Source organism: Oryx dammah, unplaced genomic scaffold (genome assembly GCF_014754425.2).
Source record: "Oryx dammah isolate SB20612 unplaced genomic scaffold, SCBI_Odam_1.1 HiC_scaffold_23, whole genome shotgun sequence".
NCBI classification, from domain to species: Eukaryota; Metazoa; Chordata; class Mammalia; order Artiodactyla; family Bovidae; genus Oryx; species Oryx dammah.
In genome coordinates this window covers 77,956,544-77,975,080 of record NW_024070207.1, presented here as the reverse complement: position 1 = coordinate 77,975,080, position 18,537 = coordinate 77,956,544, and the positions used below count along the sequence as shown (strand labels likewise).

Sequence of the window (18,537 nt, the reverse complement as noted above, 5' to 3'; positions counted from 1 at the left end):
TCTCCTCTTTCACTTTCATCAAGAGGCTTTTTAGCTCCTCTTCACTTTCTGCCGTAAGGGTGGTGTCATCTGCATATCTGAGGTTATTGATATTTCTCCTGGCAATCTTGATTCCAGCTTGTGTTTCTTCCAGTCCAGCGTTTCTCATGATGTACTCTGCATAGAAGTTAAAGCAGCAGGGTGACAATACACAGCCTTGACATACTCCTTTTCCTATTTGGAACCAGTCTGTTGTTCCATGTCCAGTTCTAACTGTTGCTTCCTGACCTGCATACAGATTTCTCAGGAGGCAGGTCAGGTGGTCTGGTATTCCCATCTCTTGAAGAATTTTCCACAGTTTATTGTGATCCACACAGTCAAAGGCTTTGGCATAGTCAATAAAGCAGAAATAGATGTTTGTCTGGAACTCTTGCTTTTTCCATGATCCAGCGGATGTTGGCAATTTGATCTCTGGTTCCTCTGCCTTTTCTAAAACCAGCTTGAACATCAGGGAGTTCACGGTTCACGTATTGCTGAAGCCTGGCTTAGAGAATTTTGAGCATTACTTTACTAGCGTGTGAAATGAGTGCAATTGTGCAGTAGTTTGAACATTCTTTGGCATTGCCTTTCTTTGGGATTGGAATGAAAACTGACATTTTCCAGTCCTGTGGCCACTGCTGAGTTTTCCAAATTTGTTGGCATATTGAGTGCAGCACTTTCACAGCATCATCTTTTAGGATTTGAAACAGCTCAATTGGAATTCCATCACCTCCACTAGCTTTGTTTGTAGTGATGCTTTCTAAGGCCCACTTGACTTCACATTCCAAGATGTCTGGCTCTAGGTGAGTGATCACATCATCATGATTATCTGAGTCATGAAGATCTTTTTTGTACAGTTCTTCCACGTATTCTTGCAACCTCTTCTTAATATCTTCTGCTTCTGTTAGGTCCATACCATTTCTGTCCTTTATCGAGCCCATCTTTGCATGAAATGTTCCCTTGGTATCTCTAATTTTCTTGAAGAGATCTCTAATCTTTCCCATTCTGTTCTTTTCCTCTATTTCTTTGCACTGATCGCTGAAGAAGGCTTTCTTATCTCTTCTTGCTATTCTTTAGAACTCTGCATTCAGATGCTTGTATCTTTCCTTTTCTCCTTTGCTTTCTGCTTCTCTTCTTTTCACAGCTATTTGTAAGGCCTCCCCAGACAGCCATTTTGCTGCTTTGCATTTCTTTTTAATGGGGATGGTCTTGATCCCTGTCTCCTATATAATGTCCTAACATTATTTACAAAGACATAATTTTAGTATTAGAGAAGTTACAAAAATAATACAGAGATCCCATATATCCTTCTTATATTTCCCTCTAATGTTAACATCTTGTATAACCAGAGTACAATTACCTAAACCAGGAAATTAACATTCATCTACAACTAATTTTCCCCCTAATGTCTTTCTGTTCCAGAATTCAATCCAGAATCACATTTTGCAGTAGTTGTCATGTCTCCTTTGTATCCTCCAGTTTGTGATAGTCTCCTTTTCTTTTCAGACCTTGACAATTCTGAAGAGCATCGGTCACATACTTTATATAATGTCTGTACAATCTGGGTCTGGTATTTTCTCATGATTTGATTGAGGTTATTCATTTTTGAGCAAAAAACGCCACAGAAAGGATGCTATGACTCTCTTATCCCATTATATAAGGAATGTATGATGCCAATGTCATCTTAGTGGTGATATTAAGCTTGATCAGTTGGTTAAGATAGTGTGTCTTGCTGGTTTTCTCAGCTGTTAGGTTACTATATTTTCCTTTCTACTTAATAAATATCTTAGAGGAGGTACTCTGAGATTATAAAAAACACCCTGTTTCTCCTCAAACTGTCATGGACTAATTTTAGCATTGACAGATATATTTCTTCCCTGCAAAAGTTATTACTTTTGTTATGGTATTCTAATGGTGATTTGTTATCTTCCTCAGTTCTACCAGCCCTACATTTATGAATTGGAATTCCTCTGTTAAAAAAAAAAAAAAAAAGGCCTGCCCCTTCTCCCTATTTTTTTGTTCATTCATTCAATTATTTATTTATATCATTAGCACCTCATGTGGTGGTTTGTTGTTTTAGTTGCTAAGTCGTGTCTGACTTTTGCGACCCCATGGTCTGTAGCCTGCCAGGTTTCTCTGTCCGTGGGAGTCTCCAAGCAAGATGGAGTGGGTTGCCTTGCCCTCTTCCAAGGGATATTCCCAATCCAGGGATCGAACCCAGGTCTCCTGCATTGCAGGTAGGTTCTTTTACTGATTGAGCTATGAGGGAAGCCCCCAGAACCTCATGGATCTATTTTATTCTTTGGGTTATAATTCAGTATTACTGTTAATTATTTTGATGCTGAAATTGTTCTACCTTTGGTCACTGGGAGCTCTTTCAGGCTGGCTTGCACCTATGCACTTTTGACACATCCCACTCTTTTTTTGAGTACTTTTTAAACTTCCTATATTACAATGTGCCTAGGCATCTTCCACTTGATTATAAAAGTTATTGATTTTATATGTTAATGTCATATCCTGCCACCTTGCTGAATTCTTTTTTTTCTGGTGATTTTTTTAATTTGATTTATCCAATAAATGGAGAACATTCTGTGAATTTAACACTATTGGGTTGCTTTCTCTGACCTCTCAAGTTCAAGACATTTTTAAAAATTAATTTATTTTAATTGGAGGCTAATTACTTTACAATATTGTAGTGGTTTTTGCCATACATTGACATGAATCAGTCATGGGTGTACATGTGTCCCCCATGCTGAACCCCCCTCCCACTTCCCTCCCCATCCCATCCCTCAGGGTTGTCCCAGTGCACTGGCTTTGAGTGCCCCGTTTCATGCATCGAACTTGGACTGGTCATCTATTTCACATATGGTAATATACATGTTTCAATGCTATTCTCTCAAATCATCCCACCCTCTCCTTCTCCCACAGAGTCCAAAAGTCTGTTCTTTATATCTGTGTCTCTTCTCCTGTCTCACATATAGGGTCATCATTACCATGAAAGTTGAAGTATAGAGTATGATACAATAAAGCAATTAATTCTCAGTTGGTGTAGTCTGTTTAAATTGACATTTCACAAAGTACAGGACTGAATGATCATATAATCAGTTCAGTTCAGTCACTCAGTTGTGTCCGACTCTTTGTGACCCCATGAACCGCAGCACGCCAGGCCTCCCTGCTGCTGCTAAGTCACTTCAGTCGTGTCCGATTCTGTGTGACCCCATAGACGGCAGCCTGCCAGGCTCCCCTGTCCCTGGGATTCTCCAGGCAAGAATACTGGAGTGGGTTGCCATTTCCTTCTCCAATGCATGAAAGTGAAAAGTGAAAGTGAAGTCGCTCAGTCATGTCCCACTCTTAGCAACCCCATGGACTGCAGCCCACCAGGCTCCTCCATCCATGGGATTTTCCAGGCAAGAGTACTGGAGTGGGGTGCCATTGCCTTCTCCGCACCAACTTCCGGAGTTCATCCAAACCCATGTCCATCGACTTGGTGATGCCATCCAACCATCTCATCCTCTGTCATCCCCTTCTCCTCCTGCCCTCAAATGTTCCCAGCATCAGGGTCTTTTCAAATGAGTCAGCTCTTCGCATCAGGTGGCCAAAGTATTGGAGTTTCAGCTTCAACATCAGTCCTTCCAATGATGTCATTTAAATGAATAAGGACTTATTCCATTTGCTACTTTGCAGGGACAAGTCTGCAAATGCCTATTGGTTTCATTTAGGGAAGATTTAGAATTAATAATATGACCTGAACAGGAAACCAACGCTGAACATGCTGGTGATGAGGTGGTAACAAAATGACCTTCCTATGAAGAATCCTAGCCAATTAATTGGGTACTGTGTGGGGAGAAAGCTAAGTCTATAGGAAAAAAAATGTGATGTTTATTACATAATGCTTTGTATAAGTAAGAGAGGATCACAGACATATCTATTAACATAGTTTGCACAGAGCTCAGTGTTCTGGGTGGCCAGTGGGAGAAACTGAATCACCATTCTGCTGAAGACTGAACCATCTCTATAAATTACCAGAGTGCCTTTAATGAGACAGTGGTTAAGAAGAGGTAGCAATTTACAATTGTGCTCAACTACTGCCTCTGTGAAACAGGGTTCTGTGGGAAATCCTACCTTAGCTCTGGAAAGACTACTACAACCAAGTTTTTTCAACCTCCTAAAATATTTCATTATTTTCCATATGATATATTTCTCAAAATAAATCAACTGACTGCAAAGTCATGCTTTGGGTTTAGTAACAATCACATAGCATATACCATGTCTTCATACCTGATAAAATTGCTTATGGAAATCTGTTCTCTAGCATTTTCTAAGTTAGCCTAGAGACACAGAAGTGGGCTGAATGGTGCCCAGCCCAACTCCAAAAACATGTCCACATCCTAATTTCTGGAACCTGTCAATGTTACATTACTTTAGAAATGAGTTCTTCTTTGCAGATAAAAATAATTTAAGGATTCTGAGATGAAAGGATAATCCTGGAAAATCCAGGTGGGCCTTAAATCCAGTAACAAGTGTGTTTATAAGAGAAAGGCAGAGGCAAATTTGAGACAGAAGAGAAGAGAGCACAACCATGGAGGCAGAGACTGGAATGATTCATTTATCCACAAGTCATTAAGTGCTGACAGCTATCAGAACCTGGAAGAGCAAGAACAGAATTTCCCTAAAGTTTCTGGAGGGAGCAATCTGGTCGATTTTGGACTTGTGAGAAAATAAATTCCTGTAGTTTTAAGCTACTCAGTTTGTGGTAATTTGTTACAGCAGCCCTAGGAAACTAATACATACATTTACCAAACATAAGAGAAACTTGAAGACTCTAGACAAAGAGAAAAAGCAGAGGGCAATGAAATTTGGCTCTTGTCCATTGCTTCAGAAATAGCAAACTTTCAGGGAACAGGAATACTGTGAAGTCTGGGGAACCTGGGACTGTAGAAATACCAATCAATTCATACCTATTTTTCTTAAGCAAATGAAAGCTTAATCCAATGACTACTGTAATTCTCTCTTCCACCTTTAGAAAAAAGACTTACATGGTAAGCTTGATTTCAATATTACAAGCTAGCCAGATTAAATAGCATCAGATCCAAGGTTTCCAGAGAAGCATTTTTACTCAAGGAAGAGTGCAAGAGTCTGCCTTATCTTGCTGTAGAAGTCAAACATTTCAAGTATGAGGCAGAACATAAAATGCTGAAGAGGGGATAGGAATGCAAGTTCAGTACTCAGGAAGATATCTGCAAAGTGATACAAAATATATTTACCAGACTGGTCTCATGAATTTGCTTCTGGTAAGAAAAGGTATTTTTCAAGGTTTTCAAAATAAACATGGGCAAACAAAATAGTTATAGTGTATCCTGATAGAGGTATCAGTTTTATACATATATAGTAGTACACACATACATTCCTATTTGTATTTATTTTCATAAAGAAACAATAAAAAGATAAGCCAAGAACTTACAAAGAAAACCATTTAACGGTAAGAAAAGGGGAGAAAATAGGGACAAGAGAGACAAAAGCTGGATCTCTCTGAATGTATTTTGTTTCATAGTTTGATATTTGAACCAAACAAATGTTTTAAATGGTTAAAAATAAATTAAAAATCTTTATAAAGAAAGGAATATGGGTCTAGGGACAGACTGCTAGGATTGGTCTACTAATTTTGCCACTTACTAGTTTGGGGAAGTTGTCTAAATTGTTTATGTCTCAGTTTACTTATCTGTAAAACAAGAATAAGAACCCTTAACCTCACTGGGATAGTTGTGGGGATTAAATAGGTGAATTTATGTAAAGATCTTTAGTATGGTATTGGGCTCATGGTAATTGCTAAATAAACCTCAGCTGCAGTTATTTTACTATCATCAACATAGTCTCAGCTTTAGTTCTAAAAGCAGAAATTTCTCTTTTCCAGTCCATAAATTAATTGTTGATAGGTAAAAGGAGACGTGAGTTCATGGCTCAACTAAAACGTGGATGGTCTGACTTCCAAAGACAGTGTACCCAAGCAAGAGCCCCATTGAGAACTTTAACCAACATTCTATAGGTCACAAGGTAATGCAGAAACTTCACAAAATGAAACATGGGTATTTGCTGCTAAATTAAAGATTGTGAATGAGGGATCTGGATATTGACACTGACCTAGGTAATGAAGTTTAGAAGTTTTACAAGTTCTTAATTGTGTGCCTATTTTATATGCACTGGTAGTTTCCCCAAAAGTTCCTGAAACAAAAAGACTTTGTACTTACCAGATATCTGCTCATTTATGGTCAAAGAGGGAATTCACAGCCTAACATACAGCCCAGAAGCTATGCCAAGTCCAACAGTGCATGCCCATCCTGGCCCCTCAGATGCTTGCAGAAACAAAGGAGGCCTCACTATGAATTCAATTAGAATATCAATGCTTAACCTGCCAGAGCCACAAAATGAAAATGCCCTTCATGGACAGCTCTGGCTTTTACTGTTCTCATTAACATCTCTCAGTGGCCAGTTTCTTAAAGCACAGCTAGTCTGAACATTTCTGTGACATTTTTTAGAGGAAAAGCCAAAACATTTACTTCCTATATGACACAAAGGGGAACACTGTCTGGTCCATGTATAATGAAGCAGAGAGATTGATCAGTTTTGATTAATAGTCACTAAATCTAAAACTATACATAACTGATGACAAACAGATGTCACCCCAAAAACATTAAAAAAAAACAGCTGCAAACACAGTAACTATATCTAATCAAAAGGAATAAACTGTAAGTGATTTTCTTAGAATTATAAATCTTAAGGCAAAAAGAGACTTTTCAGGTTATCTAAAAAGAATAAACCATTCAAAGCAGAGAAAGCCTAGCAAAGAATTTCTATAAACAAAAATAGCCAATGTTGTCAAGACATTATGTCCCACAGTGGTTTTTCCAGTGAAGCGAAACTTATTTCCCAGTTTAAAGCTTTAAAAAGCATGGACATATCTTTCAGATAGTTTAAAATAATTCTTAGGTTTCTTATAAAGAATAAATAGGACATTTCTGATGGCTATGGGCTGACATCAACTGAAACACTGATTCCCAAAAAGCAATGTACTTTTAGGCTGCTTAGGTAGGTTTGATAATTCTCCTTACCCTGTATCACAGAGGTATTTACCATGATATTGATATATCCTGGTAATGGAGGAGTGGGAACAACTGAGTCTGACTTGAAGATCTGAGCAATTTTCGCATAAGAGATGACAACTGAAGTTTGCTTTCAAAGTTTCTCTCCCATTCCTCAATGTCCCTTTTTGTGCAATAAGTGTGCACTTGCAAGCTTAGTACTTTTTATCTGCTGTGGGTCAGAAAACCAAATAATCAAGTTTGTTAGAGATACAGGTAAAATGATATGAATAGGCTCTATTTGAGAGTATGCAGTGTATTCTGCTGACTTGAAATATATGAGCTTTCACCCTGCTGCTATGAAAGTCTCAGACGTAACAAATGAGACTCTAGGCCTAGAGGAGACACGCAGTCAATCTTTTAAGATAGGTTGATATGTTTTATAGGCCAGTTAGACTAATATTAGGTGAAAATATCCAGGCTTTGAGAAAGAATGAAAGATTTTTAATATATTCAAATTGGTCACCTAGTACTATGAACTTTTTCTACAGCAATTAGCTTTTTAAAAACCTCTTCAAGAATAGTGGCTCACTTGAGAATCAGAAGAAGGCTACTAGCACAGAAAAAAATATACATAAAAACATATCCTTAAAAGTCTGCATACAATTTTCAGAAGGTATCAAAGCCCCTGAACATATGTGGAATTCACACACCCCTAGGAAATGCTTCTCTAGAGGATAAATCAGGGGGAGGCACACACAGGAATCTCAGCAAAGCACTAAACATCAAAGAAAATATTTATCTATCTGTGTAGCCAATTAAGCCTCAGAGAAAAAGATCATTTATACTGCATTTCAATGATTAACTCCTAGTTTTAAAGAAAACACATGAGGTTTCATCTTGGACCTGTAGAGAGTCAGAAAAAAGAAATTCTCATCCTTACAAGAAGAAAAAGGCAGGAGAGGCAGCAAATTAACGATTTTTTGTGAAACCGTTAGAGAAATGAATCACAGGACAAATGGTCAGACTCAAAGAGAGACAAGCATGCCTGCAGGGAGACATGGGACAGAAGCATTTACTTAGTTGGGGCAGAGGTCACAGTAGGAACATTAAATTAGAAATTCTGATGAATCTCTGGGGGCCAAGTGGGGACTACTATGAGAATATGAAGTTTCTGGGGGCTGTACTCATAGGGAGTTCCCACCTTCTTGTAAGCTTTTTCTCTAGAAACCTAGGAGGGCTCTCACAGGGAAGTTAGGGAGAGAGCCTGGAGAAAAAGCTCCCCCAGTGGTACTGTCTGGGTTGCTGGTGTTCAGTGTCCTGGCTCCCTTACTGAACAAAAGGCTTCATCTACAGAAGAAGGATTTCAAGTGAGGGCACTGAAATAATTTGACTAGTGCTATGGGAAGGGAGAAGCACCCAGCCTCAGCTTCCCTGTGTTACTCAAGGGAGAAAAAAGTCTTAATCTCAAAAGAGAGAATCTCAAGGACAAAGACTGAGAATACCAGAGGATACCTGCTATAGGCAGACAGGATAATAGTGGGCAGGGGCAAAATGCTCTATCCCTGAAGGCCACTCCCCAACCTTGCTCCCAAACACAGGACTACTACACACTCCTAAGATTGAGATGTAATCAGAAGAATAGAGAACACTATCCCTCCTAAATATCCTAAATATTTAATACCATTACCACCACACTAAAGCCTCCAATGATAACAGTAGCTATACTAGAAGAGCTGCAGAAGACAAAATCTCTGAGGACAAGCATAAAGGAAAAGGTCAAGAAAGGAGACAAAAACAAGGTCACCAGAGGAATTCCAAGTCTCTTGTACCCATAGTAAGAACTAATTTCAAACACCCTTGTACACTGCTGGTGGGAATATAAACTGATGAAGCCCCTTTGGAAGATAGTCTGGCATTCTCTCAAGTGGTTAAACAGTTACCATAGGACTCAGCAATCCTACATCTAGGTGTTTTTGAAAACATATGTCCAACTAAAAACATGTATATGAAAGCTCACAGCATCATTACTCATAATATTCAAAAAATGTAGACAACCCAAATTTCTATCAACTAAAGAGTTGATTTTTAAAATGTGATATATGCATATAATGGAATATCATTTGGTCATAAAACGGAAATGAAGTATTGATACATGCTACAACATGGATGAATCTTGAAAATGTTAAGTGAAAGCAGTCACAAAAGGCCATATATTGTATGATTCCATTTATATGGAATGTCTAGAATAGGCAAAACCATAGAAACAGAAATTAGATTAGTGGCTGCCAGTGGCTGGGAGTGGGGTCTGGGGAGTTAACTGCTAATGGATAGGGTGTTTGTTTCTGGGGTGATGAAAATGTTCTAAATTTAGATTGTGGTAATGGTTACCCACACAACTCTGTGAATATACTAAAACCCCCTGAATTATACACTTTAAGTAGATGAATTGTATGCTGTAAGAATATCTCAAAAAAGATGATAAAAATGTTTTTTTAAAAAGAACAATCCCTATGGTACTAATGACATCATCTGAAAGGCTTTGACATCCACTCTCACTTAGCAGTAACAAGGCATTCTTCCTCCTCCTCAATGTGATATCAGTAGAGACTGGGTAGGGAGCCTAGACTGTCACCACTGTCCATCAGTAATGCAGCAACTGTTACCAGTAAGTGGAGGCAACAAAATGCGGATTTCCATCCCTGCCAAGTAGTAATGAGTTACCCTTCCCCATTCCCAGAGAGAGAACAGAACTACCTTCCTAGAGAGATACCAGAACTAGGATGAAGAATGTAGGGAAATGTGCAACTGGTGGTAAGAAGTCAGCACACCTCTTCCCCGACCGGTCTGGTTATTATGGAGGCCTGCCAAAACAGATTTAAATAAGACTTAGTGTCTAAGCTTCCTTGGTGGTTCAGTGGTAAAGAAACAATCTGCCAATGCCAGAGACACGGGTTTGATCCTTGATCCGGGAGGATCCCAGATGCTTCAAAGCAACTAAGCCAGTGCATCACAACTATCGAACCTATGCTCTAGAGCCCAGGAGCCACAACTACTGAGCCCATGTGCTGATACTACTGAAGCCCACTTGCCCTAGAGTCCATGTTCCGCAGTAAGAGAAGTCACTGAAATGAGAAACCCACGCACTGCAACTAAAGAGTAGCCCCTGTTCTCCACAACTAGAAAAAAGCCTGTGCAAGAGTGAAGACCCAGCATGGCCAAAAATGAAATAAACAAAAAAAAATTTTTTAAATACCTGGTGTCTGTTATCATAATAACCCCCCACCCCCCTCCACGAAAACCTAGCCCAGGATGCAACAGAAAATTTCTCAGAATACTAAGAACCAGGAATGAGAAGAGACTAATAAATAGACACCAACACCAAGATGACACAAATGTTTTAATTATCTGACAAGGATTTTAAAGCAGCCATCACAAAAATGCTTCAACGAGAAATTACAAACATGTTTAAAAAAAATTGAAAGTTTCAGCAAAAGAATAAGAGGATATAAAGAATAACCAAATGGAAAATTTGAAATGAAATAACACAATAATCACGAACTCCTTATTTTCAAATTCAGACTTAAACTGAAGAAAGTAGGGAAAACCACTAGACCATTCAGGTATGACCTAAATCAAATCCCTTACAGTGGAAGTGACAAATAGATTCAAGGGATTAGATCTGATAGAGAGAGGGCCTGAAGAACTTTGGACAGAGGTTTGTGACATTGTACAGGAGGCAGTGATCAAGACCATCCCTAAGAAAAAGACAGGCAAAAACGAAAAATGGTTGCCTGAGGAGGCCTTACAAAAAGCTGAGAAAAGAAGAGAAGCAAAAGGCAAAGGAGAAAAGGAAAGATATACCCATGTGGATGCAGAGTTCCAAAGAATAGCACGGAGAGACAAGAAAGCCTTCCTCAGTGATCAATGCAAAGAAATAGAAGAAAACAATAGAATGGGAAAGGCCAGAGATCTCTTCAAGAAAATTAGATACCAAGGGAATGTTTCATGCAAAGATGGGCACAAGAAAGGACAGAAATGGTATGGACCTAACAGAAGCAGAAGGGATTAAGAGGTGGCAAGAATACACAGATGAACTATACAAAACAGATCTTAATGACCCAGATAATCATGATGGTGTGATCATTCAACTAGAGCCAGACATCCTGGAATGCAAAGTCAAGCTGGCCTGAGGAAGCATCACTACAAACAAAGCTAGTGGAGTTGATGGAATTACAGTTGAGCTATTTCAAATCCTAAAAGATGATGCTGCAAAAGTGCTGCACTCAATATGCTAGCAAATCTGGAAAACTCAGCAGTGGCCACAGGACGGTCAGTTTTCATTCCAATCCCCAAAAAACGCAATGCCAAAGAATGTTCACACTGTCACACAATTACACTCATCTCACGCTAGCAAAGTAATGCTCAAAGTTCTCTAAGCCAGGCTTCAACAGTACATGAACCATGAACTTCCAGATGTTCCAGATGGATTTAGAAAAGGCAGAGGAACCAGAGATCAAATTGCCAACATCTGCTGGATCATGGAAAAAGCAAAAGAGTTCCAGAAAAACATCTATTTCTGCTTTATTGACTATGCCAAAGCCTATGACTGTGTGGATCACAACAAACTGGAAAATTCTTAAAGAAAAGGGAATACCAGACCACCTGACCTGCCTCCTGAGAAATCTGTATGCTGGTCAAGAAGCAACAGTTCGAACTGGACATGGAACAGACTGGTTCCAAATAGGAAAAGGAGTATGTCAAGGCTGTATATTGTCACCCTGCTTCTTTAACTTCTATGCAGAGTACATCATGAGAAATGCCAGGCTGGATGAAGCACAAGCTGGCAAGATTTCCAGGAAAAATATCAATAACCTCAGATATGCAGAGGACACCACCCTTATGGCAGAAAGCAAAGAAGAACTAAAGAGCCTCTTGATGAAAGTGAGGAGAGTGAAAAAGTTGCCTTAAAATTCAACATTCAGAAAACTAAGATCATGGCATCCGCTCCTGTCACTTCACGGCAAATAGATGGGGAAACCATGAAAACAGTGAGAGACTTTATTTTTGGGGGCTCCAAAATCACTGCAGATGGTGAGTGCAGCCATGAAATTAAAAGACGCTTGCTCCTTGGAAGAAAAGCTATGACCAACCTAGACAGCATATTTAAAAGCAGAAACAGTACTTTGCAAACAGAGGTCCATCTAGTCAAAGCTATAGTTTTTCCAGTAGTCATGTATGGATGTGAGAGCTGAACTGTAAAGAAAGCTGAGCAGAGAATAACTGATGCTTTTGAACTGTGGTGTTGGAGAAGACTCTTGAGAGTCCCTTGGACTGCAAGGAGATCCAACCAGTCAATCCTAAAGGAAATCAGTCCTGAATATTCATTGGAAGGACTGATGCTGAAGCTGAAACTTCAAAATTTTTGCCACCTGATGCAAAGAACCACTCACTGGAAAAGACCCTGACACTGGGAAAGATTGAAGGCATGAGAAGGGGACAGCAGAGGATGAGATGGCTAGATTGCATCACCGATGCAATGGACATGAGTTTAAGTAGGCTCTGGGAGTTGGTGATGGACAGGGAAGCCTGACATGCTGCAGTCCATGGGGTCACAGAGAGTCGGACACAACTGAGCGACTGAACTGAACATAATAATTGACATAAATACATACTATAGGCTAAATAGAATAATGGAATTAACAGAATAATCAGGGGACAGGAGCTGGGAGTGGGCGGCATGGGGCCTGAGGGCTGGGGTGCAGGCGTGGCTGTGGGGCTCAGGCAGCCGCTCTCTGGCGCTCGTATGCATGGCCCATGGGCTCCATGCTACGAACTGGCAGCCCTCAGCTGGGCAGGGGCCAAGCGGGCATCCACTGAGCCTGTTGGCAGCCATGATCGTGAACTCGGTGCCCTGCCCTCTGCTGCCCTACCTGTGCCTCATGTGGTTAGACAAGCCCCTAGGAACCTCGCTGCTCTGTTTACCATGTACTTGGAGCACTGGTCTGGCAGCAGACCCAGGTTGTCTCCCAGACTGGTACATGTTATCTCTCCTTGGCACTGGAGCTGTTCTGATGTGTGAAGCAGGCTGTACTATTAATGATATGTGGGACCAGGACTATGATAAAAAGGTTACAAGAACAGCAAGTCACCCAATAGCTGCTGGAGACATTTCAACTTTTTGATCCTTTGTTTTTCTTGGGGAACAGCTGACCTTGGCCCTGGGCATTCTTCTGTGTTTGAATTACTACAGCTCTTGAAGCAGCATCCCTACTTTTTGTCATCACCTACCCGCCAAAGAAAGGAATTAAATACTGGCCTCAGTTAGCCTTGGGACTGACATTTAATTGAGGAGCATTACTTGGGTGGTCTGCTATCAAGGGCTCCTGTGATCCATCTGCTTGCCTTCCTCTTTATTTTTCTGGAATTATGTGGACTCTAATATATGATACTATCTATGCCCATCAGAATAAGAGAGATGATGCTTTGATCAGGCTTAAGTCCACGGCACTGCAGTTCTGTGAAGACACCAAGAAGTGGCTCAGTGGTTTCAGTGTGGCCTGCTGGGGGCGCTGAGCCTGGTGGGAGTGAAGAGCGGCCAGACTGCACCCTACTACACTGCCCTGGCTGCTATAGGAGCCCATGTGGCTCACCAGGTTTATACTCTGGACAGCCACAGACCTGAAGACTGTTGGGAAAAGTTCACCTCCAACCAAATAACAGGATTAATAATTTTTTTAGGGACTGTCCTTAGGAATTTGTGGAAAGCAAAGGAGACCAATGAAACAAAGTAAAATAAAGAAAACAGAATAGAAAATTAGCAAATTAAATTTATCTAAGGATTTCTAAAACAAACTTTTACAAAACACTCTCAGGTCTTGTTACCACATAATTAGATCTGAGTAAGTCTTACAGTATGTTAATGAATTACAGACCAGTAAATGAAGTTTTAGGGCACTGTGGCCTAGATTTTAGTTCAAGTATGTACATGTCAGATTCTTCTCCTGTCACAGACACCAGGGGACTTTGCAGGATTTGCAGTAACCTGGAGTATTTAAGTTAATGCTTTCTTCCTGTTGTAATTCTCACCTAGAGTTACAGGAATTATATGATTTTTAGCACTTTAGCAAAAAACCCTCATATACATCTCATCTGAATGAATGTCTCTTTAGGAAAATGGACTCTCTTTTTCAGCAAAAAATAAAAAGCTGCTACAGAAAGTTGGGGCTTACTGTTCTTTGTATTGACCTTTATTTACTGCCAAAAGCTGCAATTCAGGAAACCATTCAGGTTTTTATATTTTAGGAGAAATTTAAGTAAGTAAATAAATTTTTTTTACCTACCAAAAAAAAAAAAAAAGAATCAGTGAACAAGAGAAATTAATCTAACCAACAGAAAGAGTATACACTGGAAAAATGAGTCTCAAGGATCTGTGGGAAAATAACAAAGGATCTAACATTCAAGCAACTGAAGTCTCAGAAGAAGAGAAAAAAAGGTGAAGCTGAAAAATAGCTGAAGAAATAATGATTGAAAACAAACTTGGCAGAAGATATAAACTTAGATTATATAATCTAACTTAGAATGAAATCTCAAACAGGATAAATCCAAAGAAATCCATGCCCAGGTATGCAGTTGTAAAGTTTTCTTTGGAAAACTAAAGATGAAGAAAAATCTTGAAGGCAACTGGAAAAGAAGTGATTGATTACCTATAGGAGAGCAACCATTTGAATGAGAACAAATTTCTCATTAGAAACCATGGAGGCAAGAAAGAACTAGCACATTTTTCAAGTTCTGAAAAAAAAAGTTTTGTCAAACCAGAATTCTATATCAAGTGAAAATACCCTTCAGGTGAAACCAAGACATTCTCGAATGAATGAAAACTAAGAGAATTTATCACTAGCAGAATTCCCCTAAAAGAATAGCTAAACGGAGTTCTTCATAAAGGAAACAAAAGGAATAAGTTGGAATATCAGGAATAAAGAAAGAACAAGAGAATAAAAATATGGGTAAATAAAATAGACTACTCCTTTCCTCTTGAATTTTATAATATTTTATGGTTGAAGCAAATATTCTAACATTGTCTAATGTAGTTCCCAATGTATATAGAGAAAATATTTAAATAATTATATGATAAAAGTGGGGGGTGGATAAACAAACCTAAATGGTGGTAGCCTTCCTTTTACTTCACTCAAAATAGTATATATAAAATGTAGAGAACAGTAGACTGACAAGTCATTTTGGAAGATGGTCCTCTCTTTAAAAGGTTGCTTCTCAAGAGCAACCACTAAAAATCTACACAAAGATATATGTGTCTTTAAATCTTAAAAGCCACCATAGAAAAATCAATATGGGGGAAATTCCCTGGTGGTTTAGTGGTTGGGACTCTGCTTTCACTGCTGAGGTCTCAGGTTCAATCCCTGGTTGGGGAACTAAGTTCCTGTAAGCTGCATGCCACAGCCAAAAGAAGAAAAAAAAATCAACATGGAATTTTAAAAAATATTCAAGTAATCCACAAGACAGAAAATAAAAGAGGGGAAAAAAACAGAGAAAATAAACAGAAAAACAGTAAAATGGCAGACTTAAACCAAATCATAATAAAAATTACATTAAATATAAATGTTTTAAATATGCCATAAAGAGACAGATTTAAAGAGTAGGGTAAAAAATGGCCCAGCTATATAAGAAACTCATTTCAAATAAAAATCATATGTGTAAAAGTAAAAGGATGGAAAAATATACCATATACCATGTAAACATGAATCAAAAGAAAGCCAGAAACTATATTAGTATTAGATAGTATAGACTTCAGGAAAAATAAAATTACCAAAGACAAAGAGGGACATTACATGATGATAAATTCACCAAAAAGGTACAGTAATCCTAAATATGTATGTAGTTAACAACAGAACTTAAAAATACACAAAGCAAATCTAATAGAAATAAAAGGAGAAAGAGGCAAATCCACGATTACAGTTGGAGACTGCTACAGCCCTCTCTAAACAATGGATAATACTAGTAGGCAGAAAATCAGCCAGGATACAGAAGAGTACCATCAACTAATAGGACCCAACAGCAGCATAATACACATTGTTTTCAAGTGCCCATGAAATATTCACCAAGATAAACCATATCTTGTGCCAGAAGACAAACCTTGACACCTGTAAAAGAACTAAAACCATACAGATTATGTTCTGTGACAAAAGTGAACTCAAACTAGAAATTGGTAACAGAAAGATAGCAAGAATAGTCTCCAAATGCTTGAAAACTAAACAACACTTTTCTAAATAACACATGTATCAAAGAGGAAGTCTCAAGGAAAATAAAAATACTGAAATGGATGAAAATGAAAATAAACATAACAAAATTAATGGGGTGAAGCTAAGGAGTATTTAAAGGGAAATTTACAGCACTAAAATTCTTATATTAGAAAAAAGGAAAACTTTCAAAGCCTAAGCATCAACCTTAAGAGTCTAGAAAAAAGTACAAAATAAAACTAAAGCAAAAAGGAGGAAAATAATAAATATAAGAGCAGAAATCAATAAAGATTGAAAAGAGAAAAATAAGACATAATTTCACTGATTACAGACTAACTTTGGCAACACAATATATTATGTAGTATTGGATTATAACCCAAAGTATAAAATAAATATACATGAGTTCATACAGATATAAATAAGTCATTAAGTAAAATTTTCAAATGATGGAAGCATCTAAGAATATTTTTATAATTGCTTACTTTTGGGAAACAATTAGACAATCTAATATAAAGCTCTAGCACATAAAATTTCAATGAATGGAACCTATGAGAGGTAGATGTGATAATGTCCATGTTATAACAACAAAACAAATTACCTCAGAGAGATGAAATAAACCAGCAAAACATGGAATCAATCTCTTCTAATGCCAAGGCTGGTTTTGCTATACAATATCAGGTTCTTTCTTTTGTAACAGAATGGGGCATATAAATGAAAAAAATTTGCTTCCAGTAGCCCAGGTCTTCAATCTTTTGCTAAAGAATGATATTCTAACTTGGAGGCAGCAGGCCTTGTGACCCAAAGCTCTTGAGTCACTTTACGTTCTAGGACTGGTTGTCCTAAATGGGAAAGTAGGAAGGTTTCTTTCTCATCAATTCTGCAGTCAAAGCCACCTCTGGATAGATGGGAAATTTGTTTTACTCCTGTTTATGTGTATTTTATTTCCTAAGTTTTTCTGTATGACACAGACACATATAAATACACACTGATAGTCTACTGTGCCCAGAAAGATCCCTGGCAAAAGACAGAAAAGTGATCTCTGAGAAAGGGAGAAATGCTCTCTCTGACACCCAAAAGCAATGCCTCCCCCTACCACCCTGCATGGGGTCAAATGGAACCTGGCCTTCTTTCTAATCAATAGAAAATGGCAAACATGATGGGACATCATTCTTATGATTATGTTATATAAGCCTCAGTCAGACTGGAGTAATAGACTCTCCCCTCACTGGATTTCAAAGTAGGCTACTGTGTTTTGAGAGGACCCATGGAGAAGACCACATGGCAAAGAACTACAAGCAACCTAGGAGTGGAGGGTGGTCTTCTACCAAAAACCAACGATGACAACAAATAGGGACCTCTCAATACTCCAGCCAGAAGACGAATTCTGCCAGCAACTTGAATGAACTTGGAAACAAATTCTTCCCTAGTCAAACTTCCAGATGAGAACACAGCCCAGCCAGCACACTGACTGCAGCCTTGAAAGACCTTGAACAGAGAGAATCTAGTCACGCTGTAGCCAGACTCCTGACACACAGAAACTGATAATAAATGTGTGCTGCTTTAAGCCACTAACTTTGTGATAACATATAATGCTGCAATAGTTTGCTAATACATTCTCTTTTCCTTTGCAGCCAAGAAAGACTACTTATAGCAGAAGTGAAGATAGGCAAGATCAGTTTCTCATCATTTAATTATCACAGAGGAAAGTCTGTAAGATCCACTAAACTATTCCCAAATCCAAGTGCACTTTGCTGCCCTTGAGGCAGATGACCAGCCTCACAAGGACTGGGCCATTTTTTTTTTTTTTTGGCTTCGTGGTAGTGCCCTGAAGGCTGTGAACATTTACCATAGCCCCAAAGATCTCCAACCCAGTCTTTTCCTTCTCTATCAATGACTTCTTCATCTACCCTTTCTGCATTGCCTCCCACTTACCAACTTAGCTCTTTCCTATTATAGGCCAGATCATTGGCTCTTTTGGTCCATCCCAATTCTCTGGGTTACTCTGACTTCTTGGCTAGGGGAGGATTTATATTCTAAAGCCAGGCACTTAGGTGCCATTACCAAAATGGAAGCAGAGTGTAGACCACTGTTTTCCCAAAGGAAAAATAAAATGGACTCTTTCTTGAAAAAAAAAAAAGTAGATAGACTTGTTTTCATCAGAAATACAAGCCTATCCACTGGAACATAGT

General features: G+C 38.7%; 1 protein-coding gene and 1 pseudogene across 1 annotated transcript in view; one reads left to right on the top strand and one right to left on the bottom strand.

The window, feature by feature from the left end:
* Nucleotides 1–18,537, bottom strand: part of JADE3 (jade family PHD finger 3) — a 142,945-nt gene that overhangs the window by 52,849 nt on the left and 71,559 nt on the right. The gene's annotated exons all lie outside the window — the stretch shown is intronic.
* On the top strand, nucleotides 9,878–14,014 carry LOC120882484 (annotated as a pseudogene).